This window comes from Kogia breviceps, chromosome 16 (assembly GCF_026419965.1).
Source record: "Kogia breviceps isolate mKogBre1 chromosome 16, mKogBre1 haplotype 1, whole genome shotgun sequence".
Taxonomy (NCBI): domain Eukaryota; kingdom Metazoa; phylum Chordata; class Mammalia; order Artiodactyla; family Physeteridae; genus Kogia; species Kogia breviceps.
Window position 1 is genome coordinate 52,224,213 of NC_081325.1, and position 18,292 is coordinate 52,242,504.

The window sequence follows — 18,292 nt, forward strand, 5'->3', positions numbered from 1 at the left end:
GTGATGAACAAATGCCAAACAGACATAACAAATCTAAGAAAGCACAGCTAAAACACCCACTGAAGTAAATACTATTATCATTCCCATTTATTCTATTTTTTCGACATCCCCAGGATTTATTTCATACCTGGAAACTTGTACCTTTTGACCCCCTTCACCCATTTCACCCTCTCCCCACCCCGTGCGCCCCTGGTAACCACCAGTTTGTTCTCTGTATCTGTGAGCTCATTTTTGTTGTTGGTTTTCAGATTCCACATATATGTGAGCTCATTTGGTATCTGTCTTTCTATTATCCCCATTTTGAAAATGAGGAAACTCGGGTACAGAGAGGTTAAACAACTTGCCCGCGGTCACAGAGCTATTAGGAGTCAGAGCTGGGATTTGGACCCTGCGTTTGAACCAAAAGATAACTTGAATAAATGTGAAGTTACAACTCATGGTCTATGGAGAAAGGACTAAAGGGAGCCAAGGGTGGGAGCAAGCACAAAGCTGGGGCGGGCGTTCCTGGTAGAGGGGGCAAGACGTGCAAGGAAACGGAGTGTGCAAAGAACAGATGTTAACTTGCGTGGCCAACCTGGTGAACTGTTTCATTCAGCTGCCCACAGGGTGCAAGGGAGTGCCGGAGGGAACTAAGCTGAAGGCTTGGGCAGGAGCGAATTTGGGGAGGGCCTTGTAGCCCATGCAAAGTAAGAACAGGGCGGGGATGCCGTCTCAGACTGTGTTAGTCTGGGTTCAGTGCGGGGCACAAACTACTCTAGCTATGTTGAAGCAGAAGGGATTTGATCGAAGAAATTAGTGCCTATAAGATAATTGGCAAGACGGGTGAGCCAGCCCAGGATAGGCCTCTGAGAACAGCTCCTCGCTCAGCATCGCAGACCAGGAGATGGGCTAACGGTGCCAGAGATGGGGCAGAGGGGAATGAGAAGCTGCCCTGGTACCCTTAGCTCCACTAACACGCTGCCCTTGCTATAGTCCAGAGACCAGGACACTGCATCCAGGCTGTGTCACCATGCCCTCCAGGTCTGTACCAACAAAAGGCAGATGGACCACAGGGGGCCCCATGTGTCCCACACATGAAAGTAGTGACCAGATAAGGGACTTCTGCTATCGCTGCCACAGAATAAAGCCAATGCCTCCACAGCTTGCCCACAAAACGTCAGACGTTCCCGAATTGTCACCCTTCCCTGCAAAAGCATCTGATCAGGGGACCCTTGACTGCATCTGGAATTCTCACAGCAAGAAAGCCTGAGGTTTGAGGGTTTTAGCTCTCTGTCCTCTGCAGTATAGGGGGCTTCCCGCAATGGAGCACCATATCCACATCCACCGGGGAGATGACTGTATTTGCCCCGTGGACATTGGACAGACCGGAAGGGAAAGGCATGGGAGACGTGGAGAAGCCAAGATAGGCAGGCAGGGCTTGGTCACTTACTAAAAAGACTTTAAACAGAGCTAAGCCAATTTAGCACATGCACTTGGCAGATTCATTTTAGGGAACATCTCATCCAATGATTAGAGGCGAGTGAGGGCTGTGGTCCGATCTCCACAGCCTCCCAGCCAAGAAGCTATCACAGATGTGTTGCCATAACATGGGCAAGACACGGGTCACCACTTTTCTCACTCCAATGCCATTTCCTCATCTTTCGCTGCTTGACTGTTAAGCCAGTGGCACAGAAGCGCTACATTCCTGCACTAATAGCTGTGCTACTGAGGATAGATATATTCATTTGACTTTCCCCAGAGGCAGATTCTAGACAAAGGTCAGCAGTTTAACTGCGAGGTACAGGACATGCTGTAGGTGAGTGAAATCAGGGAAGAACTGGGAAGGCAGGCACTAAAGGGGATTTATTTGGCCAGTTGCTGGAACTTAAGCCCATAAGGATGTTCTAGGAAATAGTGTGAACGCACTCCTTAGGGTCTCCCACACAGAGCTATTTATTCACCGTCTCCCATCAGTCAGTGGGTGTTAAGTCCTCAGACTTCCTGGCCTTCTGTGTTGGGTGACATAGCTGTCTTCCCCAGCTTCAAAGACCCAGCCCATCTGTGGTCGGTACCCACTACTGTCGGCTAGATCAGGGTCTGAAAACTACCAAACCTGGCCCACAGCCCATCTTTGTACAATCTTCATACAGCTTATGAGCTAATAATGATTTTTACATTTTTAGAGTTGTTTTAAAAAACAAGAGCACATGTAACAGAGATTATGTGTGGCAACACCTAAAATATTAACTTTGTGACCCCTTAGAGAAAACGTTTCCTACCCCCTGATGTAGATTATCTTGCAGTAGCAAAGAATTCCCACCTCTCAGGCTACAAACAGCCATTTCTCCCGTGCACTCTAGGGTCCAATGGAGTCAGAGGAGGGTTCCCCTTCCTATAACACGGCCATGTCAACAGGGGGCGCCAGGGCTCATCACAGCAGGGAGAGAGAACTGAGAATCAGAGACCAAGACTTCAGTGCTCCACACTGAGAGAGGCACGTGCCATCTCCTCAGAATACGACCAGAGCTGCCCACACGGCGTCTCTAGCTGCACAGGAAGCATGAAACATGATATTCTGAGTCCAAGAAGTGGAAGAGATTTGGGAATATGGGGGAGCACTGCTCCCAGCTACCAGCGCTCCTTGGCATCTTCCCTCCATTTTCCCAATATAATTAAACAAGTTTTTAATCTAAACAATATTTATTGACTTCATATATTATATTTTTCCTGGAGTTAACTGCTTCATTTAAAACAAAAATTTCTTAGAGTTCTTCGAAGCTCTGGCTAAGTGTTTTATAGTCCACAGAGCTCTGTAAAATACTTTTCTCCCACATAGTCAAATCTATCATCCTTCTACTAATCCCATTTTTTTCTTCATTTTCCCTGAAGACCTTTTTCTTCTGGAGCCTCCTCCACACGAAAAGATGCTCAACATCACTAATCATTAGAGAAATGCAAATCAAAGCTATAAGATAGCACTTCACACCCATTAGGATGGCTTTTATAAACTAAATAAAAACAACACAAAATGAAACAAGTGTTGGCAAGGATGTGGGGAAATTGGAACTCTTACGCACTGCTGATGGGAATGTAAAATGGTACAGCTGCTACGGAAAACGTTATGGAGGTTCCTCCAAAAATTAAAAATAAAATTATCATACATCCAGCAATGCCACCTCTAGGTATATTCCCAAAAGAAGTGAAGGCAGGGACTCGATCAGATTATTTGTATACCCATGTTCGTAGCACCTTTATTCACAATAGCCAAAAAGTGGAAGCAACCCAAGTAGTCATCTGGAGATAAATAAAATTCCATACAATGGAATTCAGCCTTAAAAAGAAAGGTAATTCTGACACATTCTACAACATGGATAAACTTTGAGGTCATTATGCTAAGTGAAATAAGCCAGACACAAAAGGACAAATACTGTATGATTCTACCTATATGAGGTACCTAGATTAGTCACATACATTGAGACAGAAAGGAGGATGGTGGTCACCAGTGGCTGGGGAGGAAAAAAAGGTTTGAACTCTACATTGGGCACCCATACTCTTAAGACCTGGACTTCAGAGAAAACCCCCCAAGATATCAGTTTTGAAAACCAATGGGGCTCATGTCCACGAGACCCAAAAGGCTACAGTGCACTGAAAGATGGCTCTTAAAGGGCCCATGTGCTCAGACTGACTTGCCCCAGGAACCAGTGTGAGAGCAGCTGGCTGAGAGGTGCACAGACCTTATGTGAAAGAGGCTTATTTGCTTATCTTAAATCATCAGCTTGAGGGACAGGCATCTAATTTAACACACATTTGGGGGCCTGCTGGGGTATTCTCTGGGGAAGGAGGCTGTTGGGTACCATCTTCACACTCTTCCCTCTACTGTGCTCCAGAGTGCCAGTATCTTCCAGAGGGAAGATTTTACATGTGCCTGGTGCCCTGGTTTTTATGTCTGGTGCCACAGCTTTTATGGCTACCACCTAGGGGATGCCCCTTGATCACCTAGCTCTGCTGGCTGGAGGGCTTGCATTTCTGGGTCCCTTGGGACTGCAACAATCAGAGACATAGTTCTTGGCCAGCTACCACCCTCAGGGCACTACACAGGCAAGTGAAATACACCCCCAGTCTTTCTGTGAAAGAGGCTTATTTGCTTGTCCTGGAGCTTTGTCATGAGGTGCAGGCACATATCTAGCAGTCTACTGAGGTTCTCTCAGGAAATAAAGGCTGGTGGAAATCATCTTTACGATCCTCCTCTGCCTCACTTCAACTTGCCAGTATCTCCAGAAAGGAGCTTGTACATTCCTCTGGCACCTTGGTTCTTGTGGCTGCCCCCAGGGGAGACTTCTAGGTCACCCGACTCTGGTGGCTAGCAGGACTTACGCTTGTGATCCCAGAGAACTGTATATATTTCCATACTTTAAAAGCTGATGCCTGAAGGTCTGGCTTTCAATCAGCCTGAATTGAGGTCCTAACTTAGATCCTCTTCTTTGGGACACTGATGACCCATAACTACTGGGAGCTGCTAAAAATAAAATAGGCTGCTTGGACAATCACAAAGGTTTGAGTGACAACCTAGAGCTAGGGCAGGGTTGAACAAAAAGGTTCCTCTCCTATACAAGGCCATTCTTTCAAGACTGGAAGAGATGGCTGTTTTATCTAATGCACAGAAACAAACACAGACAGTCAAGCAAAACGAAGAAACAGAGGAATAGTTTTTAAACAAAGAACAAAGTAAAGCCTCAGAAAAAGTCCTTAAGGAAATGGAGGTAAGTGATTTACCTGATCAAGAGTTAAAAAAAACAATCATAAAGATTCTCACTGAACTTTGAAGAATGGAGGGACCTAGTGAAAACCTCAAAGAGACAGAAAAAAAAAGTACCAAATAGAAGTCATAGAACTGAAGAATACAATAACTGAACTGAAAAATACACTAGAAGGGTTCAAAAGCAGACTAGATGATGACACAAAGAAAGGATCAGTGAACCTGAAGACAGGGCAGTGGAACTCACCAATTAGAGAAGCTAAAAAAGAAAAAAAAAGAAAGGTGAAGATAGCTTAAGGGACAGCATCAAGCAGACCACCATTCACATTAAAGGGGTCCCACAGGGAGAAGGAAGAGACAAAGGGGCAGAAAACATACTTGAAAAAATAATGACTGAAGGAAATAGACATTCAGATCCAGGACAGCCATAGAGTTCCAAATCAGATGACCCCAAAAGGCCCACGTCAAGACATATTATAATTAAAATGTCTAAAGTTAAAGACAAGGAAAGAATCTTAAAACCAGCCAGAGAAAAATAACTTGTTATATACAAGGGAACCTCCATAGACTATCAGCAGCATTTTAGAAGAAACTGAATATATCATGACACTCCCTTAACCTTCCAACCAAGAATACTCTACCCAGCAAAGCTGACATTCGGAATTGAAGGATACAGGAGGGGGATAAAGATGGAGCAGGAGGACACAGAGCTAACCTCTTCCCATGAACACATCAAAAATATTTCTACATATAGAGCAATTCTCACTGAAAACAAACTGGAGACTGGCAGAAAGACTCTTATACAAACAAGGCTGTAAGAAAAATCCACATGGAATTGGGTAGGAAGGGAAGAGATGTGATCAAGTTGGGATCTGCACCCCTGGAACGGGACACAGAGTAGAGGGGAATTCCATGGGTGTGGAGATACTTCTTGGGGAGTGAGTAGTGTGAACCACCTATTGGGCACCCCAGCCGTGGGATCTGACACTGGGAAAACAAGTCCCCTTAGCTGGTTTAAAAAACAGTGGGACTGACGGCGAGGCCATAGAAACCTAGACTCCACTTGTGAAGAGCACAAACACACTTGCTTACTCCCAAAACAAGGTGGAGGAAGCAGATTGAAACTGCCCAGGCCTCTGACCAGTTTCCTGCAACACCGGCAGGTGCCCCAGCCTGAGCCGACTTCATCCCCGACCCCTCGCATTCCATGGTGCAGCTCTGCACTAGGATAAGGGCTGCTGTGGCTGAGAGGAGGGAATGGTTATGAGGAACAGAGCCAGCTTTGACCCAGAACAACATCTGAATGGGGCAAGGGTGGCCATTGCTGGCACCTAAGGAGACAACAGATCAAGAGGGGTCAGGGACACTGACCAGTGCAGTAATTAACACAGCCTATGCCTTGACCCACTCCAAGCACCTGCTCTCACCCCTCTTGTTCCATGGCAGAGCTCCATACTAGGATGAGGGCTGATGCAAATGAAGGGAATGCGAGGTTGTGAGGGACAGAGCTGGCTTGGACCCAGAACGGCATTTGAACAGAGCAATGGCAGCCATTGCTAGCACCCAAGAAGGCAAGGATGCAAGAGAAGTCTGGGACTCTGGTGCCAGGACCACCACAGCCCGTGCCTCAACCCATACCAAGCACCTACTCCTGCCCCTCTGCTCCAGCACTGCTCTCCTCTGAGGGAAAGGAGCCAGTGCTAGGAGGGGACAGATCACACACATAAAAGGCATAGAACCAGATTGGCCCCAACACTCAGGGCTTCTGTTCCAGCAAGTTCAAACCGGACACTGCCCCCCAGTAGGGCATTGTTGGTCACTGAGCAGAGGAGAAGGTCCAACTCATACCAAAGCCACTGGGCACATGCAGACTAAATAGGAATGGTCCCACACAAGGATACCCCTTCATGAGTCAGAGAAAGGAGACAGAAAAAGTTAAGCAAAATGAGAAGACAGAGGGATTTATTTCAAATGAAAGAACAAGGGAAAACACCTGAAAAAAAACAACCAATAAACAGAAATAGATAATTTACCAGAAAAAGAGTTCAAAGCATTACTATCAAGAATGCTAATTGAATTACAGAAAAGAATACATGAACACAGTGAGAATTTTAACAAGGATCTAGAAAATATAAATAAACAGAATGAAGAATTCAATAACTGAAATTAAAAAAACACACTAGAAGGAATTAACAGCAGACTAAGTGATACAGAAGAAGGCCAAAGTGATCTGGAAGACAGAATAATGGAAATCACCCAATCAGAACAGCAAAGAGAAAAAAGAAATTTAAAAAATAAGAACAGTTTATGGACCTCTAAGGCAACATCAAAGTGTACCAACATTCTCATTATAGGGGTCTCAGAAGGAGAAGAGAGAAAGAAAAGAATCAAAAATGTATTTGATGAAGTAATGGCTGAAAACTTCCTAAATCAGAACAAGGAAACAGATATCCAGTTCCAGGCAGCACAGAGTATCCCAAACAAGATGAAGCAAAACAGACCCACACCAAAACATATCATAATTAAAATGGCAAAAGTTAAAGATTAAGAAATAGGCATCAAGAAAAAAACAAAGAATCATATACAAGGGAATCTCCACAAAGCTATCAGCTAATTTCTCTGAAGAAACTTTGTAAGCCAGAAGAGAGTGGCACAATATTTTTTAAATGCTGAAAGGGAAAAGCCTGCAACCTAGGATACTCTACCCAGAAAGAATATCATTTAGAATTCAAAGAGAGATAAAGAACTTCTCAGGCAACCCCAAACTAAAAGAGTTCATCAATACTAAACCTACCCTTAAAATAAATGTTAAAGGAACTTTTTTAAGTAGAAAAGAAAAGGCCACAACAGAAGTAAGTATAGGGAGAGAAAAAGACCACTAGTAAAGGCAGATGTATAGTAAAGGCTGTAGATAAACCACTTAAATAAACTAGTATGAAGACTGAAAGAAAAAAATTGTAAAATCAATTATAAGTACAATAAACAGTGAAGGGATAAACATGAAAATGTAAAATATGACATCGAAAACACAAAACATGAGGGAGGGGCATAAAAAAAGAGATATTTTAGAAAGTGTTTGAACTTAAGTGACTGTCAGTTTAAAACAAATAGACATTGGTCAACATATATGAACCCATGGTAATCATAAATCAAAAACCTATAATAGATACACAAAAACTAGAGAGAAAGGAACACAAGCATACCACTAAAGAAAATCATCAAACCATAAGGGAAGAAGCTAAATAAAGAAGAAAAAAAACAGAAGAACTACAAAAACTACCAGAAAAGTAACACAATGACAATAAGTACATACCTACCAAAAACTAGTTGAAAAGTCAATGGACTAAATGCTCTAATCCAAAGATGTAGGGTCAACTGATTCACTTTTCTGGGTACCTGAAACTAACACAACATTGTAAATCAACTATATTAAAAAAAAAAAAAAAAGATATATGGTGGCTGACTGGATTTTTTTTAAAAAAGACCCATCTATGTGTTGGTTACAAGAAACTCACTTTAGAGCTAAAGATACAGAGACTGACAGTGAGAAGATGGAAAAAGATATTTCATGCAAATGGAAATGACAAGAAAGCTGAGGTAGGAATACTTACACCAGACAAAATAGACAAGGTCTACAACAAAAGACAAAGGAGGGTATTATACAATGATAAATGTTTCAATACAAGAAGAGGATATAACACTCATTGACATATATGCACCTAATACAAGAGCACCTAAATATCCAAAGCAAATACTATCTGACATAAAGAGAGAAATTGACAATAATACAATGTTACTAAGGGACTTTAACACTCCACTTAATCAATGGACAGATCATCCAGACAGAAAATCAATAAGGAAACAGTCATCTTAAGTAACACATTAGACCATTTGGACTTAATATCTACAGGACATTCCATCCAAAGAAAGAAGAATACACATTATTTTCAAGTCCACATGGAATGTACTCCAGGGTAGATCAAATGCTAGACACAAAACAAGTCTCAACAAATTTAAGAGGACAGAAATTATATCATGCATTCTTTCCCAACCACAATGATATGAAACTAGAGTTACAGGAAGAAAAATTGCAAACAAGTGGAGAATAAACAACATGCTACTAAAAAACCAATGGGTCAATGAAGAAATCAAAATGAAAATCAGAAAATACCTCAAGAAAAATAAGAAAAAAAAATTTCCAAAATGTATGGGATGCAGCAAAACCAGTTCTAAGAGGGAGGTAAATAGTGAGACAGGCTTTCCTCAAGAAACAAGAAAAATCTCAAATAAACAACCTAACTTACCATCTAGTAATTAGAAAAAGAAGAACAAACAAAACCCAAAGTCAGCAGAAGGAAGGAAATAATAATGATCAGAGAGGAAATAAATAAAATAGAGAAAAAAATCACAATAGAAAAAAAATCAATGAAATCAAGAGGTGTTTTTTTGAAAAGATAAACAAAATTGGTGTGAGTTTAGCCAGGCTCATGAAGGAAAAAAGAGGACCCAAATAAACAAAATAAGAAATGAAAGAGAAGAAATAAAAACCAATATCACAGAGATACACCCCCCCCCCCAAATCAGAAAAGGATACTATGGAGAGTTATATGCCAACAAATTGGACAACATAGAAAAAAAATGAAGAAATTTCTAGAAACAATCTTCTGAGACTGAACCAGGAAGAAATAGACAATCTGAAAAGACCAATCACTAGCAGTGAAATTGAATTAGTAATAAACTCCCAGAAAACAAAGTCTAGGACCTAATGACTTCACAGGGGACTTCTACCAAAGAATATCTAATACTTATCCTTCTCAAACTATTATAAAAATTGAAGAGGAGGGAAGACTCCCAAGTTTATTCTACAAGTCCACCATTACCCTAATACCAAAATCAGACAAAGACACTACAAAAATAATAATAATAAATAAATAAAGTTAGTTACAGGCTAATATATCTGATGAATATAGATGTAAAACTCCTCAACAAAATATTACACAGAATTCAATGAATATATAAAAAGGATCATACACCATGATCAAGTGAGATTTACTTAGGGATGCAATGATAGTTCAATATTCACCAATCAATCAATATGATACACCACATTAACAAACAGAATAAAAATCATATGATCATCTCAATAGATACAGAAGAAGTTTGTGATGAAATTCAATATCCATTTATGATAAAAACTTTCCACAAAGTGGGTATAGAGGAAACATACCTCAACATAATAAATACCATATATGATAAGCCCACAGCTAACATTCTCAGTGGTAAAAAACTAAAAGCATTTTCTCTAAGATCAGGAGAAAGACAAGAATGCCTACTCTTGCTACTTTTATTCAACATAGTATTGGAAGTCCTAGCCACAGCAATCAGACAAAAAAGGAAATAAAAGGAATCTATATTGGAAAGGAAGAAGTAAAACTGTCTGCATATGACACAATACTATTGGAAAATCTCAAAGACACCACCAAAAAGCAACTAGAGCTCCTCAGTGAGTTAGGTAAGACTGCAGGATACAAAATTAATATACAGAAATCTATTACATTTCTAAACACTAATAACAAACTATCAGAAGGAGCAATTAAGGAAACAATCTCATTTACAATCACATCAAAAAGAATAAAATACCTAGGAATGAATCTAAGGATGTGAAAACCTGCTGGAAAACTATAAGACACTGATGAAAGAAACTGAAGATGACACAAACAGATGGAAAGATATACAATGTTCATGGGTTAGAAGAATTAACATAGTTAAAATGACCATACTACCCAAGGCAATCTACAGATTTGGTGCAATCTCTCTCAAACTAGCAATGGTATTTTTCAAAGAACTAGAACAAATAATGTTAAAATTTGTATGGAAACACAAAAGACCCCAAATTGCCAAAAAAATCTTAAGAAAGAACAGGAGGTATCATGCGCCCTGATTTCAGACTATACTACAAAGCTACAGTAACCAAAACAGTATGGTAGTGGCACAAAAACAGACACAGAAATCAATGGAATGGAATAGAGATCCCAGAAATAAACTCACACACTTATGATCAATTACTCTATGACAAAGGAGGCAAGGATATACAATGGGGAAAAGCCAGTCTTGTCAATAAGTGGTTCTGGGAAAACTAGACAGCTACATGTAAAAGAATGAAGTTAGAACATTTTCTCACACCAAATACAAAACACATTCTAGATGGATTAAAGACCTAAATGTAAGAGCTGAAACCACAAAACTCCTAGAAGGAAACCTAGGCAGAACACTCTTTGACATAAATTGTAGCAATATTTTTCTGGATCTTTCTCCTAAGGTAAAAGAAACAAAATTTAAAGTAAACAAATTTGACCTAATTAAAGTTAAAAGCTTTTTCACAACAAAGGAAACCTTCAACAAACCAGAAGATAACCTATGGAATGGGAGAAAATATTTGCAAGTGGTATGACCAATAAGGGGTTAATATCCAAAGTATATAAACAGCTCAAATAAGTCAATATTAAAAAAACTATTTTATGATTCAGCAATTCCATTCCTGTGCATATCTCTGAAGAAAATGAAATAAGTAATTCAAAAAGATACATGGACTCCAATGTTCATAGTAGCATTATTTACAATAGCTAAGATATGGAAGCAACCTAAGCATCCATCAACAGATGAGTAGATAAAGAGTCATATGTATATTGGGCTGTCCAAAAAGTTCATTTGGGTTTTTCTGTATGCTCTTACAGAAAAACCCAAATGAACTTTTTGGACAACTCAATATATGTACACAATGGAATATGACTCAGCCATCAAAGCATGAAATTTTGCTATTTCCATCAATATTGATGGACCTGGAGGGTATTATGCTTAGTGGAATAACTCAGTCACTGGTATGTGGAATCTAAAAACTTAAACAAACAAATGAATATAACAAAAACAGATTCAAATATAGAGAACAGACTAGGGATAGGGAAGGGGTGTATAGCAGTAAGGGTATATCAGGTACAAACTACTATGTATAAAATAAATAAGCTACAAGGATCTATTGTAGAGCACAGGGAATATAGCCAATATTTTATAATAACTTTGTAGTATAATCTATTCAAATTTTGAATCACTATGTTGTACACTTGAAACTAATTTAATATTGTAAAATCAACTATACCTCAATAAAAAATAAAAAGATAAGAAGGTACATTGATATGGACACATTTTAGAAACTGAACAGAAATAAAAGAATACTTTGAAGGGTCTTCCCTGGTGGTCCAGTGGTTAAGACTCTGAACTTCCACTGCAGGGGAATGCGTTTGATCCCTGGTCGGGGAACTAAGATCCTGCATGTCACATGGTGTGGTCCAAAAAAAAGCTGTAAAAAGAATACTTTGAAACAAATGAGAATAAAAATATGAAATATCAAGATGTATGCAATGCAGCTAAAGCATTTCTAAGAGGGAAGTTCATAGTGATGAGTGATTACCTCAAGAAACAAGAAAGTCTCAAATAAACATCCTAACTTTACACCCTAAGAAACTAAAAAAAAAGAATAAGCGAAACCCAAAGTTATTAAAAGGAAGGAAATAACAAAGATTAGAGCAGAAATGAGTAAAATAAAGACTAACAAAAGACGGCTTAAAGATGGCGGAGGAGTAAGATGCGGAGATCTCCTTCCTCCTCGCAGAGACATCAGAAATACATCTACACGTGGAACTTCTCCTCTAGAACACCCACCGAACGCTGGCAGAAGACCTCAGACCTCCCAAAAGGCAAGAAACTCCCCACACACTTGGGTAGGGCAAAAGAAAAAAGAATAAACAGAGACAAAGAATAGGGACGGTACCTACACCAGTGGGAGGGAGCCGTGAAGGAGGAAAGATTCCCACACACTAGAAGCCCCTTCGCGGGCGGAGACCGCGGGTGGCGGAGGGGGAAGCTCCGGAGCCGCGGAAGAGAGCACAGCCACAGGGTGAGGAGGGCAAAGCAGGGAGATTCCCGCAGAGGATCGGTGCGGACCAGCACTCACCAGCCCGAGAGGCTTGTCTGCTCCCCCGCCGGAGTGGGCGGGGGCGGGAGCTGAGCCTTGGGCTTCAGTCGGATCCCAGGGAAAGGTCTGGAGTTGGCAGAGTGAAAACAGCCTGATGGGGTTAGTGCACCACAGCTGGCCAGGAGGGAGTCCGGTTGAAGTCTGGAGCTGCCGAAGAGGCAAGATACCTTTTCTTCCCTCTTTGCTTTCTGGGCGCGAGGAGAGGGGATTAAGAGCGCCACTTAAAGGAGCTCCAGAAACGGGTGGGGAGCTGCCGAAGAGGCAAGAGACTTTTTCTTGACTCTTTGCTTCCTCGGGCGTGAGGTGAGGGGATTAAGAGCACCGCGTAGAGGAGTTCCAGAAACGGGCGCGAGCCACGGCTGTCGGCACAGACAGTAGAGACGGGTGTGGGACTCTAAGGTTGCTGCTGCCACTACCAAGAGGCCTGTGTGTGAGCACAGGTCACTCTCCACACCGGCCCTCCCAGGAGCCCGTGCAGCCCGCCACTGCCGGGGTCCCGGGATTCAGGGACAGCTTCCCCGGGAGAGCGCACGGTGCACCTCAGGCCGGTGTAACGTCACGCCGGCCTCTGACGTCGCAGGACTCACCCCTCACCCGTGCCCCTCCCTCCCCCTGGCCTCAGTGAGCCGGAGCCCCCGAATCAACTGCTCCTTTAACATCGTCCTGTCTGAGCGAAGGGCAGACGCCCTCGGACGACCTACATGCAGAGGCAGGACCAAGTCCAAAGCTGAACCCCAGGAGCTGTGCGAACAGAGAGGAGAGGGGGAGGTCTCTCCCAGCAGCCTCAGAAGCGGCGGATTAAAGTTCCACAATCAACTTGAAGTGCCCTGCATCTGCTGAAAACCTGAATAGACAACTAATCATCCCAAGTTGAGGAGGTGGACTTTGGGAGCAAGATATACTATTATTTTCCCCTTTTTTTCTTTTTGTGAGTGTGTATGTGTGTGCTGCTGTGTGAGATTTTGTCTGTATAGCTTTGCTTTCACCATTTGTCCTAGGGTAGACCGACCTGTTTTTCTGTTTTTTTTAATAGAAATTTTTCTTCTTAATAGTTATTTTTTATTTTAATAACTATACTTTATCCTACTTTGTCTTCTCCCTTTCTTTCTTCCTTTCTTCCTTCCTTTCTTCCCTCCTTCCCTCCCTTCTTCCTTCCTTCCCCCTTCTTTCCTCCCTTCCTTCCTCCCTTCCTCTCTTCCTTCCTCCCTTTCTTCCTCTCCAGCTTCCTCCCTTCCTTTCTTGCTTTCTTCCTTCCTTCATTTCTTCCTTCCTTTCTTCCTTCCTTCCCTCCCTCCCTCCTTCCTTTTCTTTCCTTTCTATTTTTTCTCCCTTTTATTTTGAGCCGCGTGGATTAAAGGCTCTTCGCGCCCCAGCCAGGCACCAGGGCTGTGTTTCTGAGGTGGGAGAACCAACCTCAAGACACTAGTCCACAAGAGACCTCCCAGCTCCACGTAATATCAGACAGCGAAAATCTCCCAGAGATCTCCATCTCAACACCAAGACCCAGCTTCACTCAAGGACCAGCAATGAACAGTGCTGGACACCCTATCCCCAACAAAGAGCAAGACAGGTCTACAGCCCCATCCATTAGCAGAGAGGCTGCCTAAAATCATAATAAGGCTACCAACATCCCCAAACACACCACCAGACGTGGACCTGCCCATCAGAAAGACAAGATCCAGCCTCATCCACCAGAACAGAGGCACTAGTCCCCCCAACCAGGAAACCTACTCAACCCACTGAACCAACCTTAGCCACTGGGGACAGCCACCAAAAACAACGGGAACTATGAACCAGCAGCGTGAAAAAAGGAGACCCCAAACACAGTAAGATAAGCGAAATGAGAAGACAGAAAAACACACAACAGATGAAGGAGCAAGATAAAAACACACCAGACCTAACAAATGAAGAGGAAATAGGCAGTCTACCTGAAAAAGAATTCAGAATAATGATAGTAAAGATGATTCAAAATCTTGGAAATAGAATAGACAAATTGCAAGAAACAGTTAACAAGGACCTAGAAGAAATAAAGAGGAAGCAAGCAACAATGAGCAACACAATAAATGAAATGAAAAATACTCTAGATGGGATCAGTAGCAGAATAACTGAGGCAGAAGGACGGATAAGTGACCTGGAAGATAAAATAGTGGAAATAACTACTGCAGAGCAGAAGAAAGAAAGAAGAATGAAAAGAACTGAGGACAGTCTCAGAGACCTCTGGGACAACATTAAACGCACCAACATTCGAATCATAGGGTTCCCAGAAGAAGAAGAGAAAAAGAAAGGGACTGAGAAAATATTTGAAGAGATTATAGTTGAAAACTTCCCTAATATAGGAAAGGAAATAGTCAATCAAGTCCAGGAAGCACAGAGAGTCCCATATAGGATAAACCCAAGGATAAACACGCCGAGACACATAATAATCAAACTGTCAAAAATTAAATACAAAGAAAACATATTAAAAGCAGCAAGGGAAAAACAGAAACTCTACAAGCCAGAAGGGAGTGGCAGGACATATTTAAAGTGATGAAGGAAAAAAACCTACAACCAAGATTACTCTACCCAGCAAGGATCTCATTCAGATTTGATGGAGAAATTAAAACCTTTACAGACAAGCAAAAGCTGAGAGAGTTCAGCACCACCAAACCAGCTCTACAACAAATCTTAAAGGAACATCTCTAGGCAAGAAACACAAAAGAAGGAAAAGACCTACAAGAACAACCTGAAACAATTAAGTAAATGTTAATAGGAACATACATACAGATAATTACCTTAAATGTAAATGGATTAAATGCTCCCACCAAGAGACACAGACTGGCTGAATGGATACAAAAACAAGACCCTAATATATGCTGTCTACAAGAGACCCACTTCAAACCTAGGGACACATACAGACTGAAAGTAAGGGGATGGAAAAAGATATTCCATGCAAATGGAAATCAGAAGAAAGCTGGAGTAGCAATTCTCATATCAGACAAAATAGACTTTAAAATAAAGATTATTACAAGAGACAAAGAAGGACACTACATAATGATCAAGGGATCGATCCATGAAGAAATATAACAATTGTAAATATTTATGCACCCAACCTAGGAGCACCTCAATACATAAGGCAAATACTAACAGCCTTAAAAGGGGAAATCGACAGTAACACAATTATAGTAGGGGACTTTAACACCCCACTTTCACCAATGGACAGATCATCCAAAATGAAAATAAATAAGGAAACACAAGCTTTAAATGATACATTACACAAGATGGACTTAATTGATATTTATAGGACATTCCATCCAAAAACAACAGAATACACATTTTTCTCAAGTGCTCATGGAACATTCTGCAGGATCGACCATATATTGGGTCACAAATCTAGCCTTGGCAAATTTAAGAAAATTGAAATTGTGTCTAGTATCTTTTCCGACCACAACACTATGAGACTAGATATCAATGACAGGAAAAGATCTGTAAAAAATACAAACACATGGAGGCTAAACAATACACTACTTAATAATGAAGTGATCACTGAAGAAATCAAAGAGGAAATCAAAAAATACTTAGAAACAAATGACAATGGAGACACAACGACCCAAAACCTATGGGATCCAGCAAAAGCAGTTCTAAGAGGGAAGTTTATAGCAATACATTCATACCTTAAGAAACAGGAAACATCTCAAATAAACAACCTAACTTTGCACTTAAAGCAATTAGAGAAAGAAGAACAAAAAAAACCCCAAATTTAGCAGAAGGAAAGAAATCATAAAGATCAGATCAGAAATAAATGAAAAAAAGTGAAGGAAACCATAGCAAAGATCAATAAAACTAAAAGCTGGTTCTTTGAGAAGATAAATAAAATTGATAAACCATTAGCCAGACTCATCAAGAATAAAAGGGAGAAGACTCAAATCAATAGAATTAGAAATGAAAAAGGAGATGTAACAACTGACACTGCAGAAATACAAAAGATTATTAGAGATTACTACAAGCAACTGTATGCCAATAAAATGGACAACCTGGAAGAAATGGACAAATTCTTAGAAATGCACAAGCTGCCAAGACTGAATCAGGAAGAAATAGAAAATATGAACAGACCAATCACAAGCACTGAAATTGAAACTGTGATTCAAAATCTTCCAACAATTCAATGCAATCCCTATCAAATTGCCACTGGCATTTTTTACAGAACTAGAACAAAAATTTTCACAATTTGTATGGAAACACAAAAGACCCCGAATAGCCAAAGCAATCTTGAGAACGAAAAATGGAGCTGGAGGAATCAGGCTCCCTGACTTCAGACTCTACTACAAGGCCACAGTAATCAAGACAGTATGGTAGTGGCACAAAAACAGAAATATAGATCAATGGAACAGGATAGAAAGCCCAGAGATAAACCCACACACATATGGTCACCTTATCTTTGATAAAGGAGGCAAGAATATACATTGGAGAAAAGACAGCCTCTTCAATAAGTGGTGCTGGGAAAACTGGACAGCTACCTGTAGAAGTATGAAATTAGAACACTCCCTAACACCATACACAAAAATAAACTCAAAATGGGTTAAAGACCTAAATGTAAGGCCAGACACTATCAAACTCTTAGAAGAAAACATAGGCAGAACACTCTATGACATCAATCACAGCAAGATCCTTTTTGACCCATCTCCTAGAGAAATGGAAATAAAAACAAAAATAAACAAATGGGATCTAATGAAACTTAAAAGCTTTTGCACAGCAAAGGATACCATAAACAAGACCAAAAGACAACCCTCAGAATGGGAGAAAATATTTGCAAATGAAGCAACTGACAAAGGATTAATATCCAAAATTTATAAGCAACTCATGCAGCTCAATAACAAAAAAACAAACAGCCCAATCCAAAAATGGGTAGAAGAACTAAATAGACATTTCTCCAAAGAAGATATACAGATAGCCAACAAACACATGAAAGAATGCTCAACATCATTAATCATTAGAGAAATGCAAATCAAAACTACAATGAGATATCATCTCACACCGACCAGATTGGCCATCATCAAAAACTCTAGAAACAATAAATGCTGGAGAGGGTGTGGAGAAAAGGGAACACTCTTGCACTGCTGGTGGGAATGTAAAATGATACAGCCACTATGGAGAACAGTATGGAGGTTCCTTAAAAAACTACAAATAGAACTACCATACGACTCAGCAATCCCACTACTGGGCATATACCCTGAGAAAACCATAATTCAAAAACAGTCATGTACCAAAATGTTTATTGCAGCTCTATTTACGATAGCCAGGACATGGAAGCAACCTAAGTGTCCATCAACAGATGAATGGATAAGGAAGATGTGGCACATATATACAATGGAATATTACTCAGCCATAAAAAGAAATGAAACTGAGTTATTTGTAATGAGGTGGATAGACCTGGAATCTGTCATACAGAGTGAAGTAAGTCAGAAGGACAAAAACAAATACCGTATGCTAACACATATATATGGAATCTAAAAAAAAAAAAAAATGTCATGAAGAGATTAGTGGTAGGAGGG